Consider the following 27,387-nt stretch of genomic DNA (forward strand, 5'->3'; position numbering starts at 1 on the left):
GGCCGAGGTCCCTTACAGCATCCTTGTACACTTAGATATGGTCCACAATCTGAAAGAAGCAGATAACACTATATAGAACAAAGTTTCTATGGGGGGGGAGGCACTTTATTAAGGAAATCAGTGTGGCTGCTTTCATCTCTACAGCCTTCAAGAACTGACCCACAGTCTGTTGGATGTCAGATGGTGGCACTTCGGGTGTTGTCCGTACCTCCTCCTCACTTTAATATGGATGAACCTCAATGCACAAACACTGAGAACACAGGATCTGATGGCACATGCTACTGTGCAACTGCTGCTATATTCTTATCATCACTCCAGTCATGCACACCACAAATCTTGCCATTCAAAACAGACATGAGACACCTGACAACACAACTATATAGAGAAGGGAAAAAATAAAAGAGATAACTGGGGGGCACAGGTCAAAATAAAAAATGCAAATCCTTATCTATGCACTGGTTCCAGGACTGTGGAAAAAAGACAGTGTAGAATCCTCAAGACAAGGAAACAGTCCTACAACAGGGTCAGGCCATGTTTGGGGAGAATAGAAAGACGTAGTAGTCTACAAAAAAAAAAAAAAAAAATCACAAAAACTAACAGGTCAAAAAAATTCCATAAAGATGAGAAAGTAGATTATTGCGGATGGGATGAAATGATGTATTGTTACTATTGCACATGAAGCCCAGAATTCCTAATTAAAAGATATTCAGAAAGATTAACAGAGAAATTAGAAAAAACAAAAATATTTGCTTCTGAAAAACTGTCATAAGCATCAAATAAAAGTTTGAATTCATGAATACAATAGATCCATGAAAAACATTACATAGACAAAGACACATTGGGCCATAGGTTCATAGGTTCATAGGTTGGTACTAGGCTATCAGCCCTAGGGCCTATACAAGCCTAGCCATAACAATTCCCTGGCTATTTCTTCACACACTATTTACTTCCCTGGACCCCTGTCTAGCAGGATGACTGACGTGATCCCCAGGGTGAATTTCCTTTCTCCCATCCAATCGTCATGGTTCCTTTTGAAGAGGGCCGAAGGGGCACTCTGCTTGACATGTATGGGCAATCTATTCCAGAGTCTGGGGAGTCTCTGGGTCAGGAACCTATCCCTTCAGCATGTTTTGTTTATTGTGATGACAAGGTTTAGATCCCTGGAGCGTGTGGCTCTGAGGGATTGGGATTTCTTTAAGTGTAGCATGTCCAACAGCTCTGGGTTTGACATGGCCTTGTAAGTTAAGCAGAGATCACCTCTGAGTAGACAATATGCGACAGAGTATAGCTGGAGTTTTTTAAGGCCGTCAGCATAGGGCATCTGCTTTAGGCCTGTGATTCTTTTAGTGAGGTATTTCTGCTGCCTTTCCAGTTGTTGCAGATGTCTTGAGAGGTACATACCAAACGGGGCATTGTATTCTATAATGGGTCTAATGAGGGATGAGTACAGTGGGACAATGACCTCCTTTTTTCTGGATGAAAAGCCCTTAGTGATGGGGTGTGCCACATAGAAGGATTTCCTGACTGTTGTAGCGATGTGGTTATTGAAGGTGAGACCACTGTCTACCTGTGTCCCTAAGACTCTTATCACACTTTCGGTGTTTAGTGTACTGCCATCTATATGGTAATTCATGGATACATGTTTTTTCCCAAAGGAGATAACTATACATTTCTTGACATTGAGCTTGAGCCCATGGCTCTGGCACCAAGCATCTGTTTCTGTAAGGCCCTTTTGTAGAGTATCCACATCATTTGGGGATTCAATAATGGCTCCCAGTTTGCAGTCATCTGCAAACTTTGTTAGCCAGAGTCCCTTCGTGTTGGCCTGTACTTCAGAGAAGTAGATGCCAAACAAGAGTGGTCCCAGGACTGAACCCTGAGGTACTCCACTTGTTACTTGTCTGGAGCTGGATTTGGAGTCGGCTACTTTTACAGTGTAGGTTCTGTCAGTAAGCCATTTGGCAACCCATTGAGTGATGTAGGGATTAAGGCCCAGCTTAGTAAGTTTATCTATGATTCCAGAGTGGGGGATGGTGTCAAAGGTCTTGGCAAGGTCTAGATAGGCTGTGTGGACCACCTTACCCCTGTCCATGGCTCTGGAGACTGATTCGAAGAAGTCAGTCAGGTTCAGGAGACAAGATCGGCTCTTCATGGACCCAAACTGGGTGGGGTCCAGTGTTTGAAGGTTGCCAATGTCTTTGTTTATAAGTTCCATGATAATACGCTCCATAGCCTTGCAGATAAGGCTTCTCAGACTGATGGGACGATAGTTTCCGGGATCCAAGTGACAGAGGAAGTGAAAAAATATAAAGGACAAAACTCAGACATTTTTGAAAGGTCTAAAAAGGAAATGTGGACATGGGAGAGAAAAAAAGAGATCTGGTATGGTGCAATGTTTATGAATGAATAAAAACGCAAAGATATTTAAAGACAAATGCAGGCAAACGCACTCAGATATGGGAAATTTCACAATCCAAAAAATAAGAAAACAAAGGAGAAATGTACAAAAGACTATTTGTAAGACAGAAGTTAAGCAAATATGAAGTGGCATTATGGGTTATCTGGTTCATAGGTTAGTACTATGTACTATTAGTACTACAAATTGAAGGATTTAGTGTGGAGAATCTAAACACAGGTAATATCGCAGCATGAAGGAATAATGGGTCCCCAGATTAAGGAGCAGCAAGTGGAGCAGGAGGCCATTAAGGAAGATATACTACATGCTAATGGTTTGGAGTGTGTGTAGGAGACCAGTGTGAAAGTTGAGTTAAGTCACAGACCAAGGGAAGGAGCAGGAACTGTGGCAAGTCTAACACAGGCAATGTTACTGAGTGATGGGCCAAAGGGTTCCCATATGAAGGAGCATCTGATGAAGCAGGGGGCATCTGAAGAGGATATGTCATAGAAAGATGTTTTGGAACTTTCTGTGAAATACTCACAGGCACCAAAGAGTAAAGAAGATGCTCCCAGTCCAGAAGATAGTGATTTAATGGAAGAACTTCTGTTTTTAATACTGTCAGATGAACATATTAAAACAGATGAAAGAAATGGATTACAGAAACTAAATAAGACCCAAAATGTTAGAAGATTGGTAAAACAGATGAGTGTAGTAATCAGGACTATTAAGAGAAATTCATGTGCTATAACAGAAATAAATAGAATATATTACTGTCCAGTTAAAATAGTGATGGATAAATGTAGATTAACAAAGGAAAAGAAAGGAGGGAGAAGAATATTGCCATGGAAGCAGTGAACAGAGAAAACTATAAAGAAATTAAGATAAGAACTATCAATGTTAGAAGAATATAGAAAAGGGAGCAGATCATCAAAATACTTAGAAAGAGAGTTGTGGTAAAAGCAGCACATAATATTTAAACAGACCAGGATCTATCATACACTATTGCCAGAAATAAATTGAAAATATCAGCTCAAGCAGAAAAACTTAGAAGCCATGTAAATAAATATAAAGTAAAACTACAATATAAGCAATTCATTAATGACCCATAAATGTTTATAGAGAACCAATAAACAAAGCGAAAGTAATTAAAACAACAAAAAAAAAATAGAAATATTTATGAAGACCCTGTTAAACATATCAAAGATACAGAATAGACAGAAAAATTAAAAGCAATAGTAATGGGTTCTAATGAACAGGATATGAAATGGGTTGAACTAACGGTCAGATAAATTGAGACAAAACTGAGAAAAGTTCATAAATGAAACACTCCAAGCCCATATGCAGTACCTAACTTCTGGATAAAGGTATTGCAATCTTTATATTGTATATATTGTACTTTATACAAAGATTTAGCCCTGAGTAAGAATTATTTATATGAGCGTCCCTAACAGGAACTAATGTGGTTAGCAAACGGCAAAATGATGCTCCTACTTAAGAGTTGTTGTTGTTGTTTGTCTTTTGGCTTTTCCCCAGTAAGGCATCGCCACAGTCCGCTATTGATTGGCAGTAGATTTTTACGAAACACCGAGGTGCCAGCTCGACGCCCAACCTTCAACGAAGGCACGCCCATTTATGCACGCATGTCTTTCGAACGCTACTCCTACTTAGGAGTGCACCTGCAAATCTTCCGAAAAACTGTAAATGAATAACTTGCCTCCTAGCAAAATACAAACTATTTAATGGAATCAATGCAGAGTTTATAGTGATTTGGAAAAGTAATCCAGCCTTGGTAATAAAACAAAAGGGTAACAAAAGAAAAGTCATATGAAACAAATAACCATTTGTTGCTAAATAAAGTCATAATAGATAGTGTTAAAAAGGGAAAAATCTAAATATGGCATGGTTAAATTACAAAAAAGCATTTGACAGCATCCCATATTCATGTACAAAGGTATATGAGATACACCTTACATTGATCACTTACAGTGACCATAAACATTGTCAAACCACTTTGCAGCTGAGCAATGACAAAGGGCAAATTATTATCCCAGGGAAAAAATAACAAAGGGGTGAGTCTCTGTCACTGCTGTTGTTTTATCTTTCCTTTAATTCTTTAAGTTGGTTACTTAACAGATAAGGCTATTGATACAGTTTGGCTCCCAGAAACCAACCTTGTTTACAGATATCGCATATATTTTTTGTGGATGACTTAAAACTGTATAATTCATCAGATGAGGAGTTAAAAGCAGAACAACAAATGGTTAAAACTTTCTCAGATGATATGAGAATGTCATTTGATTGTGGTAAATGTGCAAAAGCAACATATAAATCAGGAAAGCTGCAGCACCAAGAAAATATCTATCAGAGACTGGAATGCGATATAAAGGAACTTGGGCAGGATGGTGTATATTATTTGGGAATAGAAGAAGGATCGACAGTAAAACATGAACAAATGAGAATCTTCTTCTTCTTCTTCTTTCAGCTTTTCCCAGTTAGGGGTCACCACAGGGGATCACTTGTCCACTCATGACTGGCAGTGAAGTTTTACGGTGTGGAGTTACCAGGCCGGTGCCCAACCTTCCACAGAAGGCACACACATGCACACATTCATGCCTAGGGCCAATTTAGAGTGTCCAATCCACCTACAGCATGTCTTTGGGATGAAACCGGAGAACCAGGAGGAAACCCACGCGACCACAGGGAGGACATGCAGACTCCGCACAGAAGACGCCCCAGCCAAGGCTTTTCCCAGTTAGGGGTCGCCACAGCGGATCACCTGTCTGCTCATGATTAGCAGTGGAGTTTTAGGGTGTCAAGTTGCCAGCCTGGCACCCAACCTTCCACATAAGACACACTCATGCATGCATGCACTCACACCTAGGGCCAGTTTAGAGTGTCCAATCCACTTGCAGCATGTCTTTGGGATGTGGAAGGAAACAGGAGCACCCAGAGGAAACCCACGTGACCACAGGGAGGACATGCAGACTCCGCACAGAAGGCACCCCAGCCAAGGAATGAACCAGAGAACCTCTTGCAGTGAGGTGGCAACACTAACCACGTCACTACCGTGGCTGCCCTACATATAATTATGGAGAATAATTACGTTTATATCACATGGAAATATCTATTCCCAACAGTTCAAAAAGAGATGTGAGAAAACCACATATAGCAGTCCATGGAAAAAAGTAGCATTGATTATTGAAATTGCTGCAACCAGTGATTATATCAGTGGCGACTGGTGACTTCAAATCAAAGGGGGGCTGCAGGAGACAGCTGAATGGGTGGGGTCAATGGGAAGGGGTGTGGCCAACTAGAAAGGGGCAGAGCTATGTTCAAAACCACAAAAACTAACCAAATACACTGCCCTAGGTGCCAAACCATAATTATGAGAGTCCAATCAAGACAAAATGAAGTGTAGAAGAATAAAAATATTTCAATGCATTGCCTGCATGACAGCTTACTTAATATCTAGATGGAAACAAAAAGGTTGTGAGGCATGAAAAAATAAATTACTTTTTAAATACATGAATGGAATGCCAGTCAAAATCAAGTATAAGAAAAACAAGCAGCACTCAACTCAAACAACTTCTTGCACTGCAGTTCTAATTATAATTTATATTCAGCTTTATTAAAGTACCAAGTAAAATCCTGAAAGTAGAAATCTCTGATGCCCCCACTTGTAAAAATGTTTCTTATCCAGAAAAAGACCTGCTGCCTGACAACCATCTGCTTGTTTCATGGGGAAAACATGATCAAAGTAAAAAATGAAAAGCAAACAAGAAATAAGCTCAAGATACATTGCTTAAAAGGATTACTGTACAGGTTATGGACCACACGATTGGCATTTTGTTTAGTTTACGGGTAAAGCCTGCAGAGATGACTGGAAGTCTCCAAGTGTAATGAGCTTCTTAAAATATCTTAAAATTCTTAAAATATCTTAAAATTCTTAAAATTTCTTAAAATAATGTAATCCTGTCCTTTATTACAAATACTGTCATATGCCTTTCAATACCCAAGTCTTATACATTATCTAGTAAAGTTTTCTCTACATGGCAACAACAGAAAGGCTTTCAATGTTGGCAATTCTTTAACAATATGCTCATTAAAGCTTACTTGCATCTTGCGATCTCAGTCAAGTTTACCTGATGGTCATTAAAGTATTGCTACTTAAACACAGAGCAACAGGCACTTTGAGTAATTAGCATAAATCAACAGTACAAAAAATATGACAGAAACCAGACCATTCTGCAAAAATCAAGGACAGATGAAAAGCCACTCTAGTACTTGTGTCTACCTTGGATGGGGGGGGGGGATACTCTACACATTTACACTGCATAACTACTCCTTGCCTTGCTTCGATGCATCCAGTCACTACATGGGGGAGTGGGGTGCAACAAGTATGTCACAATTTGAAATGTCTCTGGCTGACGGTGATGGTCCTGACACATTTGTCATACCTCTCAACCTCAGAGCAAGAAATCTGGACAAAGCCATACAAAGAAGTGGGACAAAGGCTCAAAAATTTTGCTCTTATAAACTTAGAAAGATAATAGAATAGGTTTTGCATTAGTATGAATTTTCTGAATGGTATGAAATCTGAAACTCAAATGTCTGTCATTTTCTAACTTCATTCTTTAATTATTTGTCACTAATTTGCCAAAAAAAAACACAATTTTATGAAAAATGGACCAAAAATGTGATGTAAAAATATAAAATAGCCACGGACTCTAAAGACAATCATAAGGCCTCCTTTAGCTATGTTAGAAACCTAGGAGGAAACTCCCAGATATGCTCAGAATTAGTTCAAAATGATGTGAAAATTACTGAACCTACACACATTGCTAACATACTGGCTGACAGGTTCAGTGCAAACTTCTCCCCCCCCTCCCCCCCAAAAGGAGAGATATCTATTCCAGAGGATTGTAGCCCCCCAAACATCTCCAACACCCAGGTGAGAACTGCCCTCACTAAGGCAAAAAACACAGCATCCATGGGACCGGATGGTGTCCCCGGCTGTGTGCTTCATGAACTCAACGAGGAATTAAACCCACAGTTAGGACAGCTGTTTAATCTTAGCCTCACCTCAGGATACGCACCCAAGGAGTGGCGCACGGCACTGTGGTCCCACTTCATAAGAGCGGTGCCTCCACAGACCCTGGAAATTACCGCCCCATTAGCTTGACAAGCCTTATCTGCAAAGCCATGGAGAGGATCATAATGGAACTCATAAATAAAGACATAGGAACTTGCAGACTTTGGATCCAACCCAGTTTGGCTTTGTCAAAGGCAGATCCTGCCTCTTAAACTTGGTTGACTTTTTGAGACAGTCACCAAGGCCATTGATAAGGAAAGGCAGTCCATACAGCCTACCTCGACCTGGCAAAGGCCTTCACACAATACCCCACTCAGGTATCATCGAAAAACTCATCAGCTTGAATGTAAACCCATACATCACAAGATGGGTTGCAAACTGGCTGCGACAGAACCCACAGGGTCAGAGTTGCTGGAGCCATGTCAGACTCAAAGCCTGTCACAAGTGGTGTCCCACAGGGCTCAGTCCTGGGTCCACTCTTGTTCAGCATCTACTTTTCTGAAGTACAAGCAAACACAGGAGGGTTATGGCTGACAAAGTTTGCAGATGACTGCAAACTGGGCCATAGTCGAAAACACATCTGACACAGATATCCCCCAGAAGGGCCCCACAGAAATGGATAACTGGTGCCAGAGCCATGGCCTGAAGTTAAACGCCAAAAATGCATAGTCATACCCTTCGGGAAAAACAAGGTTACCCCTAGCTACCATATAGATGGCAATCCACTGAGCACAGAAAAGTCATCAGGGATCTGGGGACCCAAGTTGACAGTAGCCTTCGCTTGACACTCATGTTGCTAAAGTAGTTAGGAAAACCTTCTATATCGCCCACCTGATCATGAAGGGATTCACATCTAGATCAAGGGAGGTCATCGCCCCTGTACTCATCACTCATTAGAGCTATGATTGAGTACAATGCCCGCTCGAATGTATCTGACCAGACACCTGATGCAGCTTGAAAGGCCCCAAAAGTTCCTCACCAAAAGGATAAAGGGTCTCAAAAATATGTCTTATGCTGCCCGACTGAAAGAACTCCAGCTCTATTCAGTCTCATACCGCTTGCTCAGAGGTGACCTGTGCCTGACATATAAGGCCATGTCAAACCCAGAGTTGATGAATATGCTTCACCTCAAAAAATCTAGATCCCTCAGAACCACAAGGGCGGGAGTCTTAAACCTTGACACGGTTATAAATAGAATGTGCTGGAGGGACAGATTCATCACCCAGAGACTCCCTATGCTGTGGAACAAAATCCCGGTACATGTGAGGCAGAGCACCTCGCTGGCCTTGTTCAAGAGGAATCTTGACCAATGGATGGGAGATCGCAGATATACCCCAGGGATTACTTCAGTGTCACTGCTTGACAGAGGCACAGAAAAATGATAGGCATAGTTTTTATTCAAACTAAAGGGGTGGCGAAAGCCACATAACTATGGGCTAGGCTTATAAATGCCCTTGGGCAGATAGCCTAGTATGAACCTATGAACCTATGAACCTATGAACCTATGAACAATACAGCTGGGAACCTGTCAAAGAAGGGACACTTTAATACTAGTACTGCTAACTTGAGCAGCTGACAAAATAAAAGAATCTACATGCATTTCTGAAATAAAAGTAATCTATAACTCTGATTATTACATTTATTTCTTAATTGTAAACCCTCCATGTTTTCTTCCAAAATTGCTATTTTGCAGAGGGATTATTAGGGGGAAGAGCAACATTTTGAGCCAAAATCAGGGACAGTTGAGAGGTTTGGCTATGCCTAATTCTATAAAGCAATTTATTTGCATGTACCTCTCAGCCTGTTAATGCAATAAATCTGGACAAGGCCAAATATATTGGGGGAACATATAAACAGTACTAAAAATTGCTCTTGTATAAACTGAGACAGTTGATAGAACAACAGGTCTTACTTTAGCATGCATTTTTCTGAAGGTTATGAAGTCTGAAACTCAGTGTGTCATTATTTAGTGACTTAATTCCTAAATGATTTGCCAGAAAACCACAAATTTTATGAGGAACAAACCAAAAATAAGAAGCAAAAATCTATTCATTCTTTGAAAATCTGAACAGTTGGGAGGTATAGTTCAGCTGGGGCTGTCTTTAAGTTTGTCGCCTTTCCCCCTCACAAAATCATGGTCGAATGGAGCCTCCCCCTGCAGCCATTCCAATTATCCATTTTTTGGCTATTTCACTCCATTTACCATAAACACTAATGTGCATACTGATTTACTTCTATGATGATTTGGACTTCATTTGAAAGTTTTATTTTGCATTTTACAGCACAAACACTAAGACATCTGCTAAACAAACTTAGCATTAAAACTTCTCTGCCCCTGAAACTCACAGTCATTGAAACAGCATTGAAACCCACATTCAAAGAAAATACATTTTACCAGTGGCAGATAAAGATTAATTCTGGGCTGTTTTCAAATCATAGGCCCCTTGCATATGAAACATACATGTGCTCTTTGATACACCTTCCTATTGTTTTGAACATTTTTCCAGTAAACTATGAAACAAATGCATGCACCAATAACGACAAAACTGCCCAATTCAGAACATCTTTCCAGTAAACAATGAAACAAAATGCATGCACCCATAATGACAAAACTGCCTATTTCAGAACATTTCCATCATAAAAGTCTACTCAAACTTCTACAGTCCACCATTATCAGTAAATATGCACAATTCTACAGTCCACCATTATCAGTAAATATGCACAATTCTACAGTCCACCATTATCAGTAAATATGCACAATCTCTGAAGAAGTAAAAAAGTCATCTAAATAATTCCACATTAAATAAATCTGTAACTAATGAAGAGGTTGCTGCTAGCAAACACCTTTATATTTCATGGTTTCATTGAAAAATAAAGTGTCAGATGTCCCTAAGGAATAAATTGCCTATATTACATTAAAAATGATAAGCTAGTAATATTGCAATAGGAAATGTATGGCAAACTGATAACAGGCTCATAGTTAGTATCTTAACTTTTTCAGTACGGCAGCATTCACCCCTTGTGGGAGTAGAACCAACAACCTTCTGCATCAAAAGCAAGTACACAACCTGTTGTGCTATTAACAATGCAAGCTGACTTAGCATAAGCAGCACTAAACTTCTCTTCCCCTGCAGCTCTCAGCTCCTTGTAAAATCTACTCAATACTCAACTGCATTGCAACTTCGCAGCACAAGAAATCTGGAAAAAGCCAAATTTATTGGGGGGGGGGGTCAAAAGCCCAAAAAACAGGGACACATTAAACATTGCTTGTATAATCTTGGAATGTTGCTAGAATAAAATTCTGTGTTACCACCATACATTTTACTGCCAAGGTCCCTGTGCAAAAGAGTCAGAGCAGCATGCCACTATGCCAAACCAGCTGCTTTGTGAAAGAAAAATGCTGTGTTACCACCATACATTTTACTACCAATGTCCCTGTGCAATCAGAGCAACATACCACTATGCCAAATCACCTGCGTTGTGAAAGAAAAATGCTGTGTTACCACCATACATTTTACTGCCAAGGTCCCTGTGCAAAACAGTCAGAGCAACATACCACTATGCCAAATCAGCTGCTTTGTGAAAGAGCGGAAGACTGTGGCTATCATTTAATTAATTCAGTTCTCACCATAGCTGTCAACCTCTTAGCACAAAACACCTGGACAAACCCAGTAATGAGGGAATACAGCCCTCAAACATATTCAGTGAATTCAGTTCTTGCAATAGCTGTCAACCTTAGCACAAAAAACCTGGACAAAGCCAATAATGGGGTAATACAGTCCCAAAAATAAGGACAAATTTCAAATATTCATCTTATAAACTTAGAAAATTGCTAGAATAAAATGTTGTGTTACTATGTATTTTCTGAAGAATATGACGTCTGAAATTCAAATACCTGTCAATTTTACTTCTGATGGAACAAAAACAATTTTCAGCAGAGGCCCAGGGAGAAATGCTGCAGACACATGTATTTGTAAAATGGCAGGACACCAGAGCAAATCCACACAAACACAGGGATGAGATGCAGACTCCACACAGAAGGCACCCCAGCCAAGAATCAAACCAGAAACCAGAAAACCTATAGCTGTGAGACAACAATGCTACCACTGCACCATCAAATATGTAAGGAGTTAAACATTCAGAAACTTGAAGTCTGAAATTCAAATGCCTGTCAATTTTATTTAACATTTGTTAATCAGGACAGTCTGACTTGGAACAAAAAAACAATTTTCAGCAGAGGCCCAGGAAGAAATAATGCAGACATGTCTTTGTAACATGGGAGGACACAAAAGCAAACCCACACAAACACAGGGAGAAGATGCAGATCACACACAGAAGGCACTCCAGCCAAGAATCAAACCTGAGAACCTGCAGCTGTGAGGCAACAGTGCTACCACTGCACCATCAAATATCAAGCATTGCAACATTTAGAAACCACAGATATTATGAGGAACAGATCAGATCAAATATGAGGCAAAAATCTGCAATTTTGTTTTACAAATGGTGGTGGGTAGGGAATTTAGGTCCTTAACATCTGCATACAAGGCACAGGGTTCAAGCCTGAGGTATACCCTACCACACCACCATGAGTTTGTTGTAGCCACCAGTATATAGCAACTGGGGTGCACACACACACACACACACACACACACACACACACACACACACACACACACACACACACACTCACACACACACACACACCTGTCTTAGCTGGAGAGATGTGGATCCCATCCCTTTGTGCCATTAAATAAATCCATAGCTGTCCCTCTTACCTGGAGCAATCCCATAGCTGTTAGTGCACTACAAACCTGCCCACGCATTACGTCCATTGGAGCACATCCACCACGCAAGATGTTCTTCCCCCGATGAGACTCCAGCCTGCTGACGTTGCAGTCCGAGTCCGATCTGTTTCCAGTGACAGTCTATATAGTTACAACTGCATAGACTTCTGGGATCTTTGCTCTTCCATGTTTCCCAGTCCGGACTGCTGCTGAAACAGTCTGCGCATGCTCCAGACTGTCTCAGCAGCAGCCCAGACTAGTGCGCAAAAGTCCGTGAATTTTAAATTTTTGTTTTATCTTTTATTTTCTTTAATTTCTTTATTTTTACAGCTGGGGGGGCTGCAGTCAGGCAGTCCAATAGCATGGACCACCCCTGGATTATATGTGTGTTACATACAGAGAGATACAAAGTCATAAAATATCAGGATTTGCAGTCAGAAATTAGAGTAATGTGGAAGAAGACTATCCAGACAGCTCCAACTGCAGCAGGAGTAATGGGTCAAATAAAAAAGAATTTTCAGTCCTACTTAGATATGCTACCAATGCATGTAACAGAAGGAGGTAATTCTAGGAAAAGCACGCTTGGCAAATGTCAAAGACTGAAACAATGCTAAATTCACAAGCTGTAATCATACCCTGAATATGAATGGGGTCCATTACCATCATGAAACCTCTGCTATGGTCCGGTTTCTTCCTACAGTTAGAAACCTAATAGACCTAGAGAAATTAAGCCGGGAGCAACTATTACTTATTATTCTGAATTAGTCTGCCATTTTGGCTTCTTTCCTTTGCATAATCCATGAAGCTCATTTGCATAGTTGTTCATCAATTACACATCATCATGAAGTCATTAGCATATGATATGCTTATTGTGATATTGCGCTATGTGTCTTACAGTCTCCCGCATCTTGCACTTCTACTCGCACTACTTTGTGCTGCACAATGTTCTATGTATCTCAGACTTAGCGTTTCACTGAATAAAGGACTCTGAAAAATCTCTGTCATGCTAAATCTTATTTAATCCTTTTTTTGTTTGATATTTTGATTAGGCTACCGCCCAATTTACTAACTTGATCACATGCAGTATGACAATGTATTCTCTGCTTTATTTATTTTTCAATTTATTTATTTATTTTTTTTTTTATTAAAAAAGAGATGGTTCTTGCATAAATGAGCCAGCTTCAATACCATTTGTTGTACATTTTATCTACATGTAGTAAGCGTTTTGCTAAGAGCTTCCATATTCTCAGCATATTTAAGCAAACTGACGCACCTAGCAGAATATGCATAAAAATATAAAACATATGAATTTTGTACATGCAGAGATGATCCTTTCCAATATGTCCTGAAAATGTTTGTAGACTGCTTGACTGTTTCTCTAGCATTGTTAAAATATAAGGGCATCTTAGATTCAAAGTAGATTAAGCTATGTAGTGTAAAAGGCAAAAGTTAAGGCTTGCTACTACAGGCAATTTGTCCCATTCAATGAAAGTTGCCACAGAGTCTCTTTCTTTATGATCAACACAGGATGTCCATTCAAAATCAATCATGTTGCATGTATAAAGTGTATAACAGAGATGCCAACAGCTCATAAGAAGAGTTTTGTCAGTCTTCTACCAGTGTGTATATTCAGTAATATTTCATGACAAAATATATTCATTGAAGCATCAGTCTTGAAATGATCCCTTTGTGATGTTTTCTTCTTCACCCTGTATCTTGTGAGAGTGGTGGATATCCAAGCCAGTCGTGTCCCTATGTATCATGGGTGTTTATTAGGAGGAGATATGTTAGTTAGGAATTTGCTATAGGTTATGTGGGGACATATGTTAGTTTGGGCATTACTGTCTGCCTCTCTCTATCAAGGACATGGAGGGCATACGCCTCAACTGTACAGATTTTCGCAGAATGTCCAGATTTTTGCCTCATATTTTTGGTCTGTTTTTCATAAAAGTGTGGTCTTCTGGACAATTAGTGGCAAATCATTAACTGAAGTTAGAAAATAATGACAGAAATGTGAGTTTCCAGAAAATTTGTGCTAATGCAAAACCTGTTATTCTATCAACTGTCTAAGTTTGTAAGAGCAATATTTAAAAAGTGTCCTTATTTTGGGGCCTTTGTCCCACATTTATTTATAGCTTTGTCCAGATTTCTTGCACTAAGAGGTTGAGAGGTATGCACAGGGGCCAGAGTCAAGGGGAATTTCTAATTTCCCAGCCATTGGTCTAGGTTACTCTCAAATAGGATTAGGGATCAACTCTGCTTCACATGGATGGGGACCCTGTTCCAGACCATGGAAAATCCTCATATCTGTCTCACCAAGCTGTCTTATTTATGTCACTAGCAACATTTAAATCCTTAGATCTAGTGGTTCCGATGCTATTTTCTTTGTTGATGTGCAAAAGGTTCATCAGAGCTGGATCTGAGGATGCCTTGTATGCCAGGCATAAATTGCCTTACAGTGACCTGAGTACAGAGACAGGGTTTTAAGGCGATCTGTATTGGGCAATGTTTTATACCCTGAATTATCCAAGTAAGAAACCTTTATGGGCAGTCCAATTGTTGCATATGTCTGGTCAGGTACATGGTGAAGGGGACATTATACTCAAAGATGGATCTGATAAGGGCTGAATAAAAAGTGGCACGACTTCTTGGACCTGGATGCCATGCCTTTACTAATAAGGTGAGTGACGTAGAATTGTATTTATTTATTTATTTATTTGTTTATTTAGTTAGTTACATTTGTTTACCGGGAAAGTCTGACTCAGCTAGAAGCCCATTTTCAGCAGAGGCCTGGGGAGAAAAGCTCCACAGAAGTATATGCAAAATACAATAATTAGATAGTACAATAGTATACATATAGTAAGATGCAGAAGTCACATCATCCAGACAGTCTACACAAAGAAGTATTCAATACTGTTTTTTAGTAGATACAAGTTCAAAAAAGCAAATCACACAAGCATTTCAGTAAAGATCACTGCGAGAATAATAGAATTAGTATTGTGTACATATTAAATAATAGTTATGAATAAATAAATTAGATTTCCTTTATTTTTTTCTTTGTATGAGCACTAGTAACACCAAGGAGAGGGAGAAAATGAGGTAAGGAGTGAACAGTGTGTTGAGAGAGTTATAGATATCTTGTCAGTCAGGTTTGGCGCAGGAGCAATGCCAGGTTTTGAACAGATGTTCAAATAGTAGTTGTTTAAAATTGGTAGATTCAGGTGTATTTTGAAGGGTGTGGGGTAGAGAGTTCCATAATTTACCTATTTGATTTGAGAATAGGGCTTCACCGTGATTGTTGTTAGCTTTGTTTACTGTGAGCAAGTTTCTGTTGGAAGATCTTGGACTTTGTGGGCATGAGTAGGGAACAACAAGCTCCTCGAGGGGTGGGCAGTTGTCAGGATGGAAGATGATACTGTGTGTGAATTTAAGTTGGCAGAGATGAAGAAGGTTAGCTCGAGACAATTTAATTTATGTAGAGCAATGCAGTGGTAGGTTTAGTGGGGAAAATTGGCTGTGAAATGGACTATTTTGTTGCAGCAAGCTTTCAATTTGGTTAAGTCTGATTTTTTAAGTTGATAAAGAGGGGGAAAACTTAAAGAAGCGTAGAGAGGAGGAAGGTTCTGGATATGGCTAGTCTGGTATTGTCAGTGAGGAATAGCTTGCTTCTGTACAGTGAGCCAAGTTTAACGTGAACCTTTTTAATTGTGATGGCTATGTCTTGGCCAAATCTGAGTTTGTTGTCGATAGTCATGACAAGGAGTTTTGTATGCTCAACTGGTTGGATGATTGTGTTGCTTGCTGAGAGATTAGTGAAAGGAGGGGTGGTAGGTGATTGTTTCCTACTGGTAAATAGCATTAACTGTGTTTTCTGGGGGGTTGAGGATTAGTTGTGATTTACTTAGATATGTTAAGATATCATTAAAAGCTTGTTGGGATACTGTTTGGAGGTCTGGTAAGGTATCTGCTGAGCAGATTAAAGCTGAATCGTCTGCATACTGAACTACTTTAGCGTGTGTTGTGGATGAGACAAAATCACTGGAGAAGATGGTGAAAAAAAGGACCCTAGTAAGGATCCTTGGGGGACTCCGACTGAGACAGGCAAAAGTGGTGAGAGTTCGGATTTCCATCGTACTGCTTGTTGTCTTTCAGAAAGATAGCTTAGGAACCAGGGGAGGAAAGTTTTTGATAGGGTTAGTGAGGCAAGAGTATTAAGGAGTTTCTGATGGGAGACGGTGTTGAATGCTTTTGACATGACTAGGAAAATTGTTGCTACTTGCTGGTTTGAATTTCTGAGTTGGTTGATGGTGTTAGAGAAATTAATTAGGGCTGTGGTGGTGCTGTGTTTCAGTCTGAAGCTGTGTTGGGAGGGAGAGATAAGGTTGTGAGATAGCAAGTATTGTAGTAATTGAGAGTGTATGCATTTTTCCAGAATTCTGACAGAGGGGGAAAGGATGGCTATGTATCGGTAATGTTTTAATTCTGTTGATGTTCTTCTTTTATGTAGTGAGGTTTTAAATATATTTAAATAGATTCATGAAAGCTGTTTCATTGTCTGATGAAGGATTATCCCAAAAGTGCTCACAGTTTAATCACTATTTTACCTGTTTTTATGGAATAAACGTTTGCACAGCCTGTTTGTACTCTACTGTGTTCTTGGACTTACTTATGTAGAGGGGTGATATACGTAATTTTCCATAATTTTGGGACATATTGTTCTGCTATATACCTCTTTATCAGAATGGGGATAGGCAGAGCTACGGCATCAGCTGAAAGTTTGAGGTAATCATTGGGGAGTTGGTCAGCTGCTAAGGATGAAGGTTTCAGTTTTTTTAGCATTGTTTGTATGATGTTAGTTGGGACAGGTTTGAGGTCAAAAGAGTTGTTAGTTTCCACATTAGGTGGAAGAGATAGTGGGATGGAATTGTTCCCTGTAACTAAGGAGAGAATGGTGTTTATAAAGTAGGTGTTGATTTGTGCGGCAATACTCACGCTATGGTTATTGGTTGTTGATTCTGGGGTTGTGGCTTTACCTGGGTAGAGGAGTAAGTTAATTGCCTGCCAGAACTTTTTGGAATTGTTTTCATATTTGTTTTGCACAGATGCATAATATGTTTTTTGTCTAGTTTGAGTTGTATATTTGTTTGATAGTGAATCTGCTGGCATGCTAACAGAGCTTTATTGTCATTTGTTTTCTGGTATTGAAACCAGGTTTTGTCCTTTAGTTTTTAAAGTTTTAGTTTCTTTTGATATCCAGGGCAATCTCTTACTTTTAACATGACATGTATGAGTTGGTGCTAAGCTATTTAGAATAGCTAGAAATGTGTCATTGAAGTATGTTACAGCTTGGTTGAGTTGGAGGTGATGCAGTGGTGTCCAGTTACATTTATTGATCATGTCTAAGAATACTTCATTGGAGAAGATTTTGGTATTTCGTACAACTTTGTAAACTATGGTTCTGGGTGGGTGGAGTTGGTGACGGATTAAGTAGATAGGTCTATGGTCACCTAAATTATTTAGAAGGCATCCAGAGAAATAGTTGTGGGTGGTACAGTTAATAAGTGACCAGTCTAAGATAGATTCCCATTTGCTATGCTTGTCTACTGAAGTGGGAAATTGGATAGTTTGGGAGAAACCATCTAGATTCATGAAGGTGGAGGGGTTATCACCAGTGCAAGTGTTCCAGTTTAAGTTGAAGTCATCTGAGATAATGGTTCCATGGGTGTAGGATGAGGCTGTCCAAGTTATGAGTTCCCCAGTGACAGTGGGAGGTATGTAAGTAGCGATTATGGTAATATTTTTTCTTTGGATTGATTCTGAGCCGTATTACTACTTTTTATCATAAGGGTATTTCATGGGTAGGTAGTCTATGCTTAGGTTATCTTTGTAGGTGATTGCAACCCCACCTCCCTTCTTCCTGAGCCTGTCTAATCTGTGTACGCAATAACCTTGTGGGAGTATGTCTGGGTCTCCTATATGGGGTTTTAGCCACGTTTCTGTTGTTATAAGAATGGTGAGTATTGTGCAATGACTGCATGAAAGTCTATGATTTTGTTAACTAGGCTTCTAAGGTTCATGTTAAGAATGATAAGGTCTGAAGTTTTAATGTGAGGAAGGGGTGGAATGCTAGGAATCATGGTGTGTTGTACAGTATGTGGCCCAGGATTGGGGTGTATATCACCACTATGGAAAATCTGTGATAATTTACATGCATGTTTGTGTGACAGTTTGGAGAATATCTGAAAGTGTTTGCTGAAGTAGTTAGTGATATTGATGGCAAGTACATGTTTGAAGTGGAAGTATGCAACAGGTGTGTGATTGCAGCAACCACAAAACATAACCTAAACCTAACTAAACTGCAGCTGACCAAGACTCTCCAGCCGACACAAGCATCCTCCAAAAGGGCCTCATAGAAACAGACAACTAGTGCCAGAGCCATGGCCTCAAGCTAAATGCCAAAAAGTGTATAGTCATCCTTTACAAATTACCACATAGGTGGTAATCCATCAGAAGAAGTCATTAGGGACCTGGGGACCCAAGTTGATAGCAATCTCTCATTTGACAACCACGTGGCCAAAGTGGTTAGAAAAACATTTTATATAGCCCACCTAATCATGAAGGGATTCACATCTAGATCCTCTTTACTCATCCCTCATCAGGCCCATAATTGAGTACAATGCCACCAGACACCTGCAGCAACTGAAACTCCACCTCTACTCAGTGACATACCGCCTGCTCAGAGGTGATCTGTGCCTGATGTATAAAGCCCTGTCCAACCCGGAATTAATGGACATGCTGCACCTCAGAAAACTTGAACCTCAGCACTGAAATAAATAGGACATGCTGGAGGGACAGATTCATAACCAGGTTCCCTTCACACTCTGATAAAATCCCCAGTCCAGGTTATGCAGAGTCCCTCATTGACTCTCTTCAAGAGGAATCTTGATGAGTGGATGGGAGATGGTATCACTTCTGTGTCACTGTTAGACAGAGGCATAGTATACTAACCTCGAAAAAGGGCATAGCAAAATTAATTTAAAATGGGTGATAAATGCCCTAGGGCAGATAGCCTAGTATGAACCTATGAACCTATGAACCTATTTACAAGTGAACACATTTGACTATCAAGAATAGCCAGGAATATGTGCTGGCTATTGGCCACTCCTTTCCACACAATATTAATAATAACAGCTTAAGTTTTTTACAAAAGCAACAACAAATATTTGAGCCATAACCTTTAAATTCTGCTAGCAAAACACAGCATAATCCAGTGTAACTACAACACCTTAAATTCAAAATTATGTAAAATGTTTAATGTTAAAAGGTGGCAATTATATTAAGATCCAGTAATGGCAAACACATTTGAAACCAAACAGCCCTGCAAAAAATGCAAAATTAACACAAACCTTTTGCATTATCAACCTCACATATGGAAAGTCTCAGATTCCCAAAGATAACAATAAAGAATTGTCAATAGTTTTAGTCAACAAAAATCTTCAACCACAGATAATGAGCCTATCACAGGAGAACTATTATTAGAGGGATCAAGGCATGGACTCACGATTGGTTAAATTAGAGCTGTAATGATAAAAGCCAAGGACTTCAACCCAAACCTCAGGGATGCCATCCCTTTAAAGGAAAATACTACAACGGGGAATATAAGCACTAAATAATAGTCGGGGAGTAAGCGATCATGGTTTTGCTGCTCAAATAATTTTATTTCACAATGGAAACTTAAAGAGTAACAGATGGTGTTGTAATAAGATTGCTGCTTACAAATTTAAAGCTAGGTTGATTTACCCGTTCGTACATGTCAACAGAGAATTGAAATGCCTATGATGTCACTATCGATGGCATACGAATAAGGTACAAATTTCCTACAGGAGAATCAGCGCTGAGAAGCGGACATTCTCATTATTATCATGGTGAGGAATACCCGATATCTAACTTACTTTTCAAAATGGATAATAATAAAAGTGATAGATGTAATATGTGCAAATCTGCAAGAACAATACATTGAAATTAGCATCTAATCTACTCAGACAGATAAACTTTGTTCATCAAATTATGAATGACAAGGGTGTATTAACAGTTTTCAATGGCCAGAGCCCAAGAGCAGGTCAAGGTGTTGCAGGCTTCAAGGTAATATACTATACTGAATTTCCCCATGTTACATTGCTGTTTCCAAATGGATTATAAGATTCTACATCCTTAAACTTTTATTCTACTGACAAAATTGATTATTACGGGAAGAGACTGTGGATATTTGCATCAGTAAATTTATTCAAAAACTGTCATAAAACAAAAGTATGAATCTGAAAAATAAACTGTTGGAAAGTTCAATAACACGTCATTTAAAATGCTGCTATGCTAGGGAGAAATTAGCCAATGACACCCAACCATATAATCTTATATTCTACACAGATATTGTCATAACTGGAATAAATCACTTCCTCAATATTAATTAAAATAAGATGTTTCATATTAAAAATAACTAACAAATAGCAGTCCTTTAACAATTTTTGCATTAATGTGGATCACAGCAATGGTCCGTAATCATTATAATTATTGCAACATTAGGTAAAATGTATTGCCATCCAGTCATTAGCTCCTCAAGATAGTTACTATATTGCAATAGTAAAATCAGCTATTACATCTAAATATAAAAAAATTTGCTAATTAATGCAGTGAATGTTGAGAAAAAAGTTTCTACGTACTTATTAAATAGCCAAGAAGAAAAAAGTGTATACAGCCAGCAGTGTAGTATAGAGTGATAAATCCCTAATTATTCAATGACTGCCGATTAGTATTCCAAAACTTGTACAATGATTGGCCAGCCCAACCAGCGTGCCCATTGTAAATCTGACATATACTAATGGAAAAGGTCCAGATGCCCGGACGTTTTCCATTATTATAAGGCTTGATTTTTTTTGTTTGTGTTAGGTAGCAACGGAAAATGGAAGATCTCCATTGCTGTAATCTCGCTATGTTATACGTTTAACATAGCGAGATGTCTTAAAAAAAGCAATGGAGATCTTCCTTTCTCCGTTGCTTTTTTAAAAGATATCTCACTATGTTAAACTCTTTTAACATAAAGAGACAGCTTTAAAAAAGCAACGGAGATCTTCCTTTCTCCGTTACTTCCTCTACACAGCTCTGATGTACTGCGTAAGCATACGCATGAGCAGTACATCAGAAAAATCCCCAGGATAGCGGAATACCATGGAAGGGCACCACACAGGTATTATACAAAAGGATTATTTAAGAAAAGCAAGTATTTTTTTTCTTAAATAATGTCATTGTATAATAGCAATAACCTATGTCTGGGTGTGGGTAATGCTAGATTTACCCATGGTTGTCTTTGTCTGGCCACTCAGGCTTCGCCCTCATGACCAAACCACACCAACCATGGGTAAATCTATCATTACTCACACCCAGATGTGGGTTATTGCTTAACTGTAGCCCAGGTGACTCAGACATGTTTAATGGCTCAAGCATCTGAGTACCAGCATGGAAGAATAAGTGTACCCACTCATGGTGAGATGGCATTCATCTAGGCATTCCTGCAAGGAGGAGTGATCCATAAAGGGAAGTAGTCCTCGGATGGAACAGGCAAATTCAGGTGAAGGAGTAGGTCAAAAATGAAAGAATCCCCTAATGGAAGCTGTCAATGACACAACCCCCTTCCAAACACCCTTTTGCTCCATGCCAGGTCCAGACTTAGAGCAGAAGTAGTCCAGGAGGAGTAGGAGAAGCTGCTGGACCTGGTGATGAATGGGGGGCACTGGGACAGCCACAAATAATAAAGCAGAAGATATATGGTTGGTTACCGTTAGGAAGGATGATTGTATAATACCCATAACAATACAAGCACAGGCAGTACCCAAATGTGGTATATAAACACATTATCTTTGTTAAAACAAATCTCAGCACAGTTGTGAAAGTTGGAAATCATTCTGAGCATTATAAATGACCTCTTCCATGTTAAGGTTACAATACAACCTTTGACATTTTGAATCATATCCCACATTGAATTAATTATAAGTACCATATTAGTTCTTTCTGCCCTACCCCATTTGGGAAGATTTGCTGACATTTTCTAATTATAACCTTTTGCCACACAAATTAATTTTGCTTTTATCAGCTGAATAAACCTGGAAATATCTGCTGTACTTAACAGCTTTGCATATAGAAACCTTGGTGGATGACCCTGTTGAAATGAAGGGTTCTGTGCACTAAATGATGAAAGAGCCTCAGAGGGACACAATTACCCACTGTACCCCTCTCTGTTTCACTCTGTCTCTCTACATTCCTAGATCACATACCTGCACCTACACACACCCAAGTCTCCCAAGAACGTCTTCAAAACATTTTCCAAGGATAAGAACACTGCTTCTATATGTCCAGATAACATATTAGGTTGCCTACTGGCCAACCTGAAACAGGATCTGTCAAACCCTAGAGAAACTATTCAACATCAGCCTACAGACAGGCTTACTGCAAGATGAATGGAGGATATCGACTTACTCCCCTGCTCAAGAGTGCAACATCAATTGACTTGGTAATTATAGACCCATAAGTCTGACCAGACTCATCTGTAAGGCTATGGAGAAGATCATTCTGGCACTGATAAATAAGGAAACAGCTAACCTATAAACTTTTAACTCTAGCCAGTTCAGTCTTGTTAAGGGCAGCTCCTGCCTGTTGAACCTACTTTACTTGTTTAAAAAGGTTATTGAAGCAATGGAAGAGGGAAATTCAGTACATAACACATATTTAGACCTCACAATAGCATCAAACACCATCCTCACTCAGGTATTGTTAATAAACTCTCACACCTAAATGTTAATCCCTATGTAACTCATTGGATAGCAAATTGATTCACAAATAGACCCCAGGAAATTAGGGTTGGTGGCATTATCTCCTCAAACAGCCCTGTCACTAGTTGTATACCCCAGAGTTCAGTGCTTGGGCCCAGTGGCAGCACCAGGTTTGTTTTCTTTCTGGGACACAATAGGGGCACTGCAGCTATGTGGTGGAGCATGCCCAGACATATGACAGAAAAAAATATAAAAGCAGGATCACTACTGTCTAGCTCCCCCTTCCATTCAGAGTTGAAGTTGAACAGATGAGTTCACCTCCTTCTACAGCTATCCTACCTTTGGATGAATTATTCCTACATTCTCTGTTAGGCCTTGAAAGTGTGTTAATATTCTGTTATTTTCTCCTTCCATCCTGTTGGCTACTACCTGTCACTGTCTCCCTTCAAAGGTGCCACGTATTTTCACCCTCTTCCCCACCTGCACCCCACTTCCCCACCCTTACTCAGACTGCATTCTACAAAAGGTCATGCTTGCTCAACCTGGTGGATTTTTTGAAAATATCACCAAAAGAAATGGATGAAGGCAAAATGGTACTCACCACATTCCTCAACCGGGTCAAAGCTTTTGACATAATTTCCCTCTCAGGCATAGTACAAAAGCTAAATAAACTGAGAATAAACCCCTATGTCACCCACTGGATTGCCATCTGGCTCACAAATAGGATAGTGATAATCAAAATAGGGGAAGTTACCTCCACAAAGAGAACAGTCACCAGTGGAGTCTCCCATAGTTCTCTGCTGGGACCTCTCCTGTTTTACATTTACTTTTCTGAAGTAAAAGCCAACACCAAAGGGCGCTGGATATCTCAGTTTGTAGATGACCATAAGCTAAGAGTAGTCTTTGAATCCCCAAATGGAAGGTTTGTCTCAATATGTCTTTGTATCTCAGCACTCAGTACCCCCTTACTGCAATTTATCATCTACTTTGCACAGAAATGTGGGTCTGTAGTTTGCTGTGTTCTCCAAGTCTCCATTCCTTTTAGTTAAAAATAACTTTATTACTGACATTGTAAAGGAACCTCTTCTTAATGTATCACTGAATACCCCCTTCCCCTTTTATAAAAAGCCACTGGAAATCCATCAGGTTTACTTTGCTGTCTTTTATATTGTGAATTGCAGCCACAGTCTGCCTCAAACCTATCTCTTCGTGTAAGGCTACCCTATTTTCTTCCAACAGAATATTTCCATCCATACAAAAACCTAGGAATAAATTTCAAGCTATAAATCAATTTGCTGTTCCTGTTTTAGTGTTCCTGTTATAACGTACAGCTTTGTTGTTATTGACTGCACCCAAACAACATTGAAGCAGTTGGACAGGAAATCAAGAAAAATGCTTGATGCTTATTTAATGATATATAAAAACTAGTGCATGGTAAGATAATACATCCCCTCATTATGAAACAGGTACGGCCCTCATCGACGTGGTAAGATAATACACACCCTCATTATGAAACAGGTACGGCCCTCATCGACGTGGTAAGATAATACACACCCTCATTATGAAACAGGTATGCGCCCCTATCGACGGGTAAGATAATACACACCCTCATTATGAAACAGGCCCTCATCGACGTGGTAAGATAATACACACCCTCATTATGAAACAGTTACGCGGCCCTCCCGCGTGGTAAGATAATACACACCCTGGTAAGATAATACATCCCCTCATTATGAAATAGGTACGGCCCTCATCGATGTGAGTACATGTATAGGCCTACAATCGTGGCACTGCATACATGTTTGTTAACATCATCAGATCTAAACATAGTTAAACTTCTAAAGTATGAAAAAAAGACTTAAGATCTCATATTTCCTTAGCTTAGCACTAAGCATTTTGGAAAGGAGTGGGAATGGAAGTCATACCAGAAGCAGATGAAAATTAGATAACAACTGAATGTGCCACAGAATGCAGAGAAGAATATAAAGAACAGGACCAGGAAAAAAAAACTGACAAGTTTACGGAACTTATAAAATGACCAAATATTGACCAAGATTTGATGCATGAAAGGTTAAGGAGAGGTGAATTTAAGCTAAAAGATGAAAAGCTAATGGCGGTTAAGATAGTGGCTACATACATGTTGGTTTACAAAGTCTATAAAAAGTGGGAGAAACAGACAAATGCAAGTCTGTAATGCAGAACTGGAAACAGCTACACCTTGTTGCTGGTTGAGATATACTGATGGCAGACAGTCTGTATACTGAAAGGCAGAATAAGATGGCAAGACTGTTGGATTGGAGCTTGTGCAAACACTGCAATGTACAAATAGCTCAGAAGCAGAAGAAAACATGAAGCACAAAGTATTACTGAAAATGATGATCACATGAAATCATCCAATCGCAATAGCTAGGAAAATGTAAGTAAGAAAACCAGATGTAGTAGTCCAATAAAAATGACAAAAGTGTCATTAATCACTGAAAGAGCTACACCCAGTGATTATAGTGTCCTACATATGAAGAGACACAAAGTCATAAAATACAAGGATTTGCAATAAAAAGCTAGAGCAATGGGAAATAAAGATGGCCAGATGAAATAATAGAAGGAGAACTGGGCCAACAAAATGAGAATGCTATGTTGCTGGTCTTTTCCCGGTTAGGTGTTGCCACAGCGGAACTCCGGTCTGTTAATGATTGGCAGTAGATTTTTATGGTGCTGAGTTGCCAGCCCAACACCCAAACTTCAACAAAGGCATGCCCATTTACACGTCTTTATAATGTGGGGAAGACATGCAGATTCCACACAGAAGGCACTTCAGCCAAGAATCTAACAGAAGAACCTCTTGCTGTGAGGCAACAATGCTACCGCTGCACCACCGCGGCTTCAAAATGAGAATGTTATAGTGTACTTAAATGTGCTACCAATGCATGTAACCTTGTATGAACTGCAGAAGGAGGCAATTCTAGATATATTATGGCTGCTGGGAAGAGAACATTTGGCAAACATTGAAGACTGAATCAATACAAATGTCTTGAACTGTAATTGTACCCTGACTCAGGAAAGGGGTACATCCCTGTCACAGTATTAGAAACTGAAATCATTTGAAGAAATTCAGAAAGAGGGAACCTTTATCCTTCTTGTCTAGATCTCTTGTAAATCTTGTCATTAAAACTTAAAATAATTCTACTAATATATCAGACCGCATCACAATATAATACAAATACAACTCAGGCTCAGTAAACATTAACAATTAAATTATGTCTTGTTTCTAGTATCTGTCTCTTTTTTTATATTGTTCATTGAAAAAAAAATGTAACATGAACTATACACCCCCTTTGACACAGTGAACTGTTCTGAAAACAAAAGAAACCAATGTATCACTGCAAAATATGTTTCATTTTATTCCTACATAATTTGCCATGTGATTTTGAGCAATCTTTCCATGATATATACACAGCACTGGACCTCTACGTTGCATCAAATCTGCTCAACATAATTTCTACAAAATATGATATGCAACATACATATTGCATACTAAAACTTAATCAGTCATGCACACATTCACCTATTCACCCATTCATCCAAACACACACACACACACACACACACACACACACACACACGCACACACGCACGCGCACGCGCGCCATCAGTTCCAGCCACTTACATGGCTATTATCTTCAGATATTTGCTTGAGATCAAGTGAATGAATTAATAAAGAAATGGCCCAGAATTACATCTCAGCTGTCTATATTTAGAACCATATGCAACCCACTGCAACTCTCATCTGCTCTCTCCACTTAGCTCAAGGATCAGATGAATACCAGAAATCAGGAAAATATTTTAAATATTTCTCTTATACACTTAGACAGTTGCTAGAATAGCAATCTTTGTATTAGCAAGCATTTTCTGAAGATACAGAATATCTCCACAATAGTTTGCCAGAAAGCCAGACATTTTACAAGAAACAGACAAAAATACTTCCCATCTTCTTTGATTAAGCCTACTGGGCAAAGTCCAAAACAGAAACAATTGTATTTTGTTTTCTACCAGTTAATTGTGTAAACATGGTTGACAGGTGAGCACTATTTGATTAAGTGACTTGCTCAAAGTCACACAGTGGGCATAAGGCAGGCGGACTGAATCAAACCCTGCACTTTGACTACCTTCAGCGGTTCACTAACAGCTCAGTAGCTTAATCCTCTGGAAGAAGTTCCAGAAAACTCTTAATTCACTTAAAATGTTAACAGTACAGGTAATGCATTAACATGCATTTGCTGAACAATTAGAAGTATA

Source organism: Protopterus annectens, chromosome 11.part0, assembly GCF_019279795.1.
Source record: "Protopterus annectens isolate FY-2018-M chromosome 11.part0, PAN1.0, whole genome shotgun sequence".
In the NCBI taxonomy this organism is placed as follows: domain Eukaryota; kingdom Metazoa; phylum Chordata; order Ceratodontiformes; family Protopteridae; genus Protopterus; species Protopterus annectens.